Consider the following 7,954-nt stretch of genomic DNA (forward strand, 5'->3'; position numbering starts at 1 on the left):
TGGGGTGGCTTGAAAGTTAGAAGCTAGAATCAGTGTCTGGTGCTTGGGCTGTGAAGACTCATTTGGGGTTGAGGGATCTGGGACTTCTGGAATTTCTCTTTATATCTCTATGTGATGTCTCCACATGGTCTTTCCAGCATAGTGGCTGCAGGATGGTAGAAATTCTGACATGCAGGCTCAGGGCACATATCCCAAGAGAGAAAGAACTAGGCAAAATTTCTATTGCTTTTTATAACCTAGGAATTTCTGCCTTGTTCTCTTTATTAAAAGAATTAAGTCATTGAAGCCACACAATATTCAGTGGTAGAGGTATTAGACCCTACCTATTGATGAGAGAAGTTCAAATGATTTGAGGCATATTTAAAACCAAACTAATATCTGAATTTCCTATTATAGATGTTAATATTACTAAGGAAAATTTAGTAAGGTATACTATGCCAGTGTTTTCTGGACTCTCTAAAGCAATTTTCATCAAAGTTAAGACACTTTACAACATTCATAATGTTGTTCCAAATCCTCAATACTTCCATTTTTACTGTTTAATATGTTCTATCCACTGATCTAGTTTTTACATTAAAACAATTATTTTAAAGGTAATTTGAGTTACACTGTGTCCTTTGAGAAGTAGACATCAAAACAAAATTAGTTGTGCAAGAGACTTATGTGTAAACTTCTAGAAGAATAAAGTGGAGGAGATAGAGAATGGCAAGATATCCTTCACACCATGATGCAGGTCTGACATGTGTGAAAGGAGAAGAGGAAGGGCAAATTGGACAGGAAGAGATTCATAGTTTCACACAGTTCAAAGAAATATTTTATCAGGCCGATCAGAAGTATCAGTTTCTTTAAAAACAAACAAAAAAACTAACTAACTAAACGTGCATCTACCATACAATCCAGCAATTTAATTCCTGGGCATTTATCCCAAAGCAATAAAGATTATGTTCATAATAAAACATGTATACAAATGTTTGGGGTAGTTTATTCATAATAGCCCCGAACTGGGAACAATCCAGATGTTTTTCAGCAGGTGAGTTGTTAAAAAATCTGTGCTACATCCATACCACAGAAAAATACTCAGTCAATTAAAAAAATATTGAAACACACAACAACAACCTCGGTGATTCTCTAGAAAATTATTATGAATGAGAAAAGTCAGTCAAAATTTACATATGGTATGATTCCATTTACATAGCATTCTTGAAATGACAATGTTATAGAAATGGGGAACATGCTTGTGGGTTGCCAGGAGCTAAGGAGGGGGTGGGAGTGAAAGGATAGTGGGTGTAGGTATAAAAGGGCGACATAAGGGGTCCTTCTGGTGATGAGAATGTTCTATATCTTGACTGTATCAATGTCAGTATCCTAGCCGTGATATTGCATCATAGTTTTACAAAGTGATAGCATTTGAGAAGCTGGTGAAAGGTATACACAATCTGTCCACCATTTCTTACAACTGCATGTGAATTTATATTTATCTCAAGATAAAGTTTTTAATGAAAAATAATGAAATTAAAGTAATAAAACATGTAATTTCCAAAGCAGCATTTTTTTTCATAGATAGATAAGCTTTATTCCAATGTCTATATAAAAATGAGTTGACGTCGAACAGGAAAAGGTTTTTCCAAAGGGTTAAAATCTATCAAACAACAGAACTTGGTCCTTTTCCCTTTAGTTTGTCTCTCAATTCAGTTGGCTGACACATCATTTTTAGTGTCCGCCCTCACTAACCATTTTCACCACACACAATATCTAAAAGTCTTCAGCATTTCCCATTTCTCTGGAAATGTGTTAAACTGCATTCAGTTACAAGCAATGGGAAAGATTTTTATCTGCTCATACTCTATTCCATCGGAGACAAAAACACATTCCTGAATTCTCTTGTTTAAATTGTGGCTGTTGGCAAAGTGTCCAGTTGAAGAACTTAATGCTAATACACAAAGAACACAGTATAATCTCTGTATAGTAGTAACTCTGCTTTAACTTTTTCTCATTAAAGAATTATTTTTATTATGTCTCCACAAGGAAGTTATAAAAATTACCTGTAAAAACATTGAAAAGGCTCTTAAAAGTCCTGGAATGAAAAATTCTGCAGTATAAATCATGATACATCTTCTATGATTTGCAAATAAGAATAAAATAAATTCTATAAGTTAGAATTTCTGAATGAGTTTGATAGGAATTTACCAGAAGGAGCCAGAACATTAAAGCTTAACAATTTCCTATTTTCATCCCAGCTGAGTTTTTAAAAAGCTATATAATCTGTTGACAGGCACAATCCACACAGGAACTTGCTGCTGCCACTAATGATGAAGTCAATCTGAAGGACAGAGATTTGCATGCTGGACGTGCCAGGCTCTTCCATGCAACTGGCTGAAGTGGTCTTCTCTTATTTTTTCCCTTATGTTTTAAATAAAAGTAAATATACCTATGGTAAAAATATTTAAATGATACAGAAAGATCTAAAATAATAAAAAAATTTTAATGGTACAGAAAGATTTTTTCTCCCATAACCTAGAAAATCTGATGTCTTCCAAACCATCAGTCTTATGAATAATTTGCAAAGTGAAGTCAAACTCGAAGTCTCTTCATCTGAAAATGAATCTCAGTACTTTTGCAATGTGTTGATTCTGTCATATATTACCTCTGTTACAGAGGAAAGCCATGCAGTCTTCTACTTAAAAAAACTAATTACAAAAGCAACATGCACATTCTTCTCAGAGATAGCAAGTCCAGGCAGCACCTTGTACTCCGTGGATCTGGTCCTGGTTACGGGCAGCGTCCCTGGTATCCAGAGTCAAGGGCGGCAGGAGCTCAGCCGAACCCTTCCTGAATGCCTCGGATCCTCCTGGCCAGCTGCACATCCTTTGGGAAGCGAGGGACACGGCCTGTATGTAAGGAGAGGAGATAGGCATCCTCAAAGAGATTAACTAGAAACGCTACTGCTGCCAGGCGGCCGAAGGAGTTCTTCCTTAACAACAGGTGTGTGCTCTTCTGAAGAGTTCGGATCTCCTTCAGAACCCTATTTCTCCGGCGAGCAAGTTGACGGGAGGAAGTGCCTAAGGATGGGCCCGGCCGGGGGCAGCCTCCTTGGGGCTTCAGGCTTGCGGATCCGGAGGCGCGGGCCCATGGCTGGAGCTCAGGCTTGCGGACCCGCGGTTCCTTCTCGGCCTTCCAGGTCCGGAGGCAGAGGCTGCCATCCAGGGGAGGGTTAGCAGCGCCCTGGCAGCGTGCCGCGGCTAGGTGGCGTTCAAATTGTCCGCTCCGCCGCGGATTCACTGCTGGCGTTTTTTCCAAAGCAGCATTCTTGAAAATAATTTCATCTGACTGTTGTGGCTTGTCAGTAATAGAGGAAATACTATTTTATGTTGGTTAATTTGAGAATGGAATTTTTAGCTTTGCATTTATTAACAAAAAATGTGCTAACTCATATGTTACTTATGTTTCAAATAACTTTCTAAAGTAATCTCCAGGATATATGTTTTTTAAAAAAATGTGTCAAATTATATGGTATTTATATCTAAGTAGTAGAAAAGATAATGCTTCTCAATTTGCCTTTACCAACCAGTTGTAAATGTATAAAAATACTCATGGGGGCTTCCCTGGTGGCGCAGTGGTTGAGAGTCCGCCTGCCGATGCAGGGGACACAGGTTCGTGCCCCGGTCCGGGAAGATCCCACATGCCACGGAGCGGCTAGGCCCGTGAGCCATGGCCGCTGAGCCTGCGCGTCCGGAGCATGTGCTCCGCAATAGGAGAGGCCACAAAAGTGAGAGGTCCGCGTACCGAAAAAAAAAAAAAAAAATACTCATGAAGAAATTTTATCAGGTTTTACGTATCTCTTCATAATGTTCAAAATATATGCAGTAAGTTTTCAGATGATTTTATAACAATGTTTATCAGGTATTAAAAAGAATCCAACTCACCCTGAGGAACATGTTCTTGTTTTGATAAAAACTAATCACTTTTCTTACAAATGGGGTAAAATATAAACTCAGTGTAAAAGAAAGAAAATTGATCGTCAAATGTGTAAATAAAATTTGAATTTATACTCATTTGGCATACCCAATCATAAATACACTATTGTGAACCTAAAAGTTTATTCAGAAAGTCTTGAAATTTTCCAGCTCCTTTATGCCCAAGTGGAGCTATTTCCAAGAGGAAGCAATGCATTCAGGTTCAACACAGTACCTAATCAGTGTCTATTTCTATGCAAAGTTGAAATAAAAATTTTTGAAAAGTTTTCGACCATCCCTTAAAATAATAAAGATAACTAATATCTTGATTAATAATTTCTCTTAAATTGTCATTTATATTTCGGTTGATAAGGACTTTTTACTGTAATAATAGTAACAAGTAGGTTTTTCTTTTTTATTACAGTTCAGTAATTGAGTTAATAAAGCATGTTCTCTTATTAAAGCGTTTTGGTCTTTGCACCTTTCTTGCTTGTCCCAATCATCTATATAGTCTATATAATCCATATCTATATATCTACACCATGAAGTTATTGTGTTTTTAAAACCATTCTCCAATTTCCCTTGTTATAAAAGATTAGATGTACAAAATAGCTTTGTAAACTTTAAGAAACTCAAACCTGACAAACACCTAACAATTAACTGTGTTCACTGTATTGATTTATCATAATACTGCCGTAAATAATGTTGACTTCATTGCTTCCCAATTAATACTTGAATCCATACAACTTTGGACCATAAATGAACGTATTTTGATGAATTATTTTATTAAGTTAATTATTTTGCTCATTAAAAAAGTCTATAGAAATAATATAAGTTCAAATAAGGCAAAAGAGTATATTGTGAAAACAGACTCATTCACACCCCATACCCAGGTCTTCTCTCCAAAACTACTGATAATGTTTTCTTGTGGCTTCTCAAGAAATTTGCTATTCACCTTAAATATAAGTGACATATGGATACATTTTTTTTGAATTTCCCCAAATTGAAGTATACCTATGCTCTATTCCATAATTTTATGTTTTATTTTAAGCATGTATGTTGGTAAGAGTTTTATATCAGCAGATGTGTATTTACATGATATATCTGTTTTATATTTTATAATAAAATGCATAACACTCCTCTATTCATAATCATAAAGACTTTCATTTTTTCTGTTTTTCTCCTTTTTTTCTATTAAAAACGCTATGATTACTCTCATTGTACACATTTCTTTTCATACTTTTAATGATAATAAGCTCTTATGTAGTGCTTACTCTATACCAGGTACTCTTCTGAGACATATTATATAATTAGATCATCCTTCAATCTTATGAAGGATTTATTATTTCCATTCCATATATGTGGAAAATAAAGAAGAGAATACTTTAATATTTTCTGAAGTTCACGCATATGGTAAATGGCAGAACTGGAATTAGAAGGTAACCTAGATGCAAAAAAAAAAAAAAAATTATAACTTCTACATTAGATTCTCCCTCATGTATTTGAATACAATATAAGATAAATCTATGGATGTAGAATACGCAAGCCAAATAATAGATGTACTTTTCAATTTGCTATACAACTTACATTACCTTATTGCCCTTCAGAAAGATTTCATCAATTTGTAATTCTACCAATATATCATTCTTTCAACTATATGTGTACTATCAACTATTTTGACAACTGTTTACAGGATATAAATATTTTTTTGTTATTTTAATTTTTCTTATTATGATACATGGGTTTCATAAATTTATAATCCACTTGTCTATCTTTGGTATGACCTGCCTTTTCTGTTTTCTATTGTCTTGTAAAACTTTGTTCTTAGAAAGTGATTAAAAAGTAAACCTCTCATTTGAAGCACCATCTATATCATCTAGTACATATCTCTATGTATTTGAATTTATATTTAACCCTTTTTCTGGCTGCATGGAAGTCATTATTTATTTTTCTGCAAATCCTAAATAATTTTAATTAACACACTTTTATGATAACTGTGGTATTTGGCAACCCAGTCTAACAGTTATCTAATTGTTAAGATTTTTTTCTTATTATTCCTGAATGCTTGTTTTTTATAGAAACTTGATTTACAACTCTTGTTATAATCAGGTTATTTATACATTTTTATTTTTTACTAATTAAATATGATGGTGTAAATGACCCTTGAATCCTCCCAGAGTGAAACCATAAACTCAGACTGGGATTTGGGGAGGGGGAAGAAAATCTTTGTCTTTTTGACTGTACTTTTCCTGGAATAGAGCACCCAGGCTAGAACTTCCATGACACATAACTGTGGTTCATGAAATGTGGATGAGTCATGGCTCGAATGTCACAGACTCACTGCTGTTACTGAGATTTAGTAGATTTTCTTGAATGAATGTTTCTCCATTAGTTGTATGGTCTTAGAACAATTTTCAGAGGCTTTAAATGATGGCATTTTTAAGTATTTTCTTTTTCTTTTTCTTTTTTTTTTCCTGAGAAGGTTTTCTGGGAGTCTATGTATAGACTCCTGGCTTAATTTTCTCACCAACATTTACCCTCTTCACACTCATGAACTCATGTCTTATTTCAAATTCATTACTTGACACCTGATTTTTTTCTGGTTTAATGGTTTTGATTCATTTGAATTCTGCTTAATAATTTGGTGAATATTATCAGATCATGTATTGATTACATATGTATTTTATTTAGGAGTCTTCAGCTAGGAACAAAGATATGTCCAGATTACCTCAGATGTTGGAATACTGTTGTTTTGGATCAGAATTTCCATTATTATCAATAGAAGTTTTAAGAATAAAATTATTATTGAATATTGTTTTACTAAGAAAGAAATATAGGTATTGTCACTTCCATTCTATCAATCGATATACAAGACTTGGAAAGCACAGATAATACAATAACGTAAGACTGCTCTATGCCAAAGCTCTGGGGAAAGATTTTAATTTTTTCATTTGAAAGGGGAAATTTTTAACTGTATTTCAGAAATTATTTTTACATCAAATAAATTTTATACTTGCCTAGTGATAGCAGTTTGAATAATGAATATCTCTTTGTTATTAAAATTTCAAATTAATTTCTCATACAGTCCTTAATTTACAGGAGTTTGCTCATTTATTTTTTATGAAACCAACAGTATTTTGATCTCATCTTTCACACTGATATTTTTCAACACAGAGCAATTGTTCCACTTATATGGGAAGTTGAGTTTCCACATCTAGTAATCTGCATCCCTTTCCCACTTCTCAAAATCAAACAAACAAAACAGAACATTCCTTAAGGAATGTTCTCTAGTGATGAAAATCTGTTATCTATTCATAAGGCTAATTAATGCACCATCTTTATTGCAAAGTGTCTGTGTAAAAACAAACTATGGAATAGCTAATGCCTAGAAACATGTGTCCATAAGTGATAAACCATCTTTTAAGTTTAGCTAGTTTACAGAAAATTATTTTCATTCCACCAATGACTGCAAAGTGATATAGCAAAATCTTGTGGAAATGAGGCAATTTAGGTTCTTATGAACCTGTAAACCAGGGTCAGAGTAAGGGGCTATATTTCTGTGTGTATGAGTACAAGGCTACTCTAATATAGTAGATTCCAGCTTATTATAGATACCATGATAGCACATAAAAATAATCTAGGGAACTGTATTAATACTTTTGTCAATATATAAGACAAAAATTAAATAATGACCAAAAAGAGCTGCTTATGGTACAAAGCAGTTTTTAACTTCAAGGCTATATAATACTCCTTATGATATAGCAACATATGATTGAGAAATGCCGTTTTTTATTTTATTAATTCTTAGAAAATCTCACCAAAATGATTTTCACCCCATCTCCCTGCTTGATTCCCACTCAGTTCTGACTCCAAATTGGAAAGCTGACTTTAATCCCTGAATATCTTTGTGAAATTATGATTTATAAGTGTTAACCTAAAACAAATAAACTGTTAGTTTTTTCTCTAGCAAAAATAAGTTTACTCAGGATCAGCAAATAATT

The 7,954-nt window shown here is 34.0% G+C and overlaps 1 pseudogene; it reads right to left on the reverse strand.

Moving 5' to 3' along the window:
• Positions 1-2,814: 2,814 nt before the first annotated feature.
• LOC112407560 (histone H3-like centromeric protein A pseudogene) lies at positions 2,815-3,130 on the reverse strand (annotated as a pseudogene).
• Positions 3,131-7,954: the final 4,824 nt, after the last annotated feature.

This window comes from Neophocaena asiaeorientalis, unplaced genomic scaffold (genome assembly GCF_003031525.2).
Source record: "Neophocaena asiaeorientalis asiaeorientalis breed wild unplaced genomic scaffold, Neophocaena_asiaeorientalis_V1.1 scaffold485, whole genome shotgun sequence".
Lineage (NCBI taxonomy): Eukaryota > Metazoa > Chordata > Mammalia > Artiodactyla > Phocoenidae > Neophocaena > Neophocaena asiaeorientalis.